Source organism: Micromys minutus (genome assembly GCF_963924665.1).
Source record: "Micromys minutus genome assembly, chromosome: 9".
Taxonomy (NCBI): domain Eukaryota; kingdom Metazoa; phylum Chordata; class Mammalia; order Rodentia; family Muridae; genus Micromys; species Micromys minutus.
This window is the reverse complement of record NC_137978.1, coordinates 34,944,124-34,945,618: the sequence shown is the minus strand read 5'-3', so window position 1 is coordinate 34,945,618 and position 1,495 is coordinate 34,944,124. Positions and strand designations below refer to the sequence as shown.

Below are 1,495 nucleotides of genomic sequence, written 5' to 3'. Positions count from 1 at the left end.
ATTTCTCCTTTATCTTTCTGTTGGGACTCTAGTTGGAATTTTTAATAGAAGTTTTTTTTTTTTTTTTTAGTTTATAGTTTTAAGATCAGAGCAGCTGGAGAGAGGGCTCAATGCCAAAGAACACTTGTTCTTGCAGAGGACCTGGGTTTGTGTTCCAACACCCACACGCTGGCTCACAACTATTCTCCTTAAGGACACACATTGTGAACATACATGTATGCTGGGAAAATACTCATACACATAAAATAAATAAGTCTTTTAAAAATTAAAAATGGCAGCTAAAGTCCATCGTGATGGGGAAGGCATGGCGGCAGGAATGAGACCACTGGTCACACTGCGTCTGCAATCAGAAAGTGGGGCTTTTTCCGCGCTACCCGGGGACAGGTCCATACGGCGTTGTTCTTGGTTTCCATCATAACTTAAAAGGGAAACTTACACAATGTCCGGAGCCCTTGACGTCCTGCAGAGGAAGGAGGAGGATGTCCTCAAATTCCTTGCTGCAGGAACCTACTTAGGTGGCACCAACCTTGACTTTCAGATGGAGCAGTACATCTACAAAAGGAAAAGTGATAGTTTCTACATCATAAATCTGAAGAGGACCTGGGAGAAGCTGTTGCTTGCAGTTTGCGCTATTGTTACCATCGAGAACCCTGCCGACGTCAGTGTCATCTCTTCCAGGAACACTGGCCAGTGAACTGTGCTGAAGTTTGCTGCTGCCACAGGAGCCACTCCAGTTGCTGGCCGCTTCACACCTGGGACCTTCACTAACCAGATCCAAGCAGCCTTCAGGGAGCCACAGCTTCTAGTGGTGACTGATCCAGGGCTGACCACCAGCCCCTCACAGAGGCCTCTTATGTCAACCTGCCCACCATTGCTCTGTGTGACACAGACTCTCCCCTGCTCTATGTGGACATTTCCATCCCGTGCAACAAGGGAGCTCACTCGGTGGGTCAGATGTGCTGGATGTTGGCCCGGGAGGTACTCCGCATGCGAGGTACTATTTCCCGTGAGCACCCATGGGAGGTTATGCCTGATCTTTACTTCTACAGAGAGCCAGTGGAGATTGAGAAGGAGGAACAGGCTGCTGCTGAGAAGGCTGTGACCAAGGAGGAATTCCAGGGTGAATGGACCACACCAGCTCCTGAGTTCACTGCTGCTCAGCCTGAGGTGGCTGATTGGTCTGAGGGTGTGCAGGTGCCCTCTGTGCTCATCCAGCAGTTCCCCACAGAAGACTGGAGTTTGCAGCCGGCCACTGAGGACTGGTCAGCAGCTCCTACAGCGCAGGCCACTGAGTGGGTTGGAGCCACCACTGAGTGGTCCTGAGCTGCTCAGCAGACACCTGAGGAAAGGGAAAAAAGATGGAAGGAAAATAAAGTTTCTAACAGAGAAAAAAAAAAAAGAAAAAAAGAAAGTGGGACTTCTATAGGTATTTTGGCATTTGAATATGTTAAATGTTTGTCTTAGTTAGGGTTTTTATTGCTATGAAGTGACATCA

The 1,495-nt window shown here is 48.4% G+C and overlaps 1 pseudogene across 1 annotated transcript; it reads left to right on the top strand.

Moving 5' to 3' along the window:
- Nucleotides 1–439: 439 nt before the first annotated feature.
- LOC308424991 (small ribosomal subunit protein uS2-like) lies at nt 440–1,323 on the top strand (annotated as a pseudogene). Its single transcript has one exon. The product of its transcript is annotated as a small ribosomal subunit protein uS2-like (transcript).
- Nucleotides 1,324–1,495: the final 172 nt, after the last annotated feature.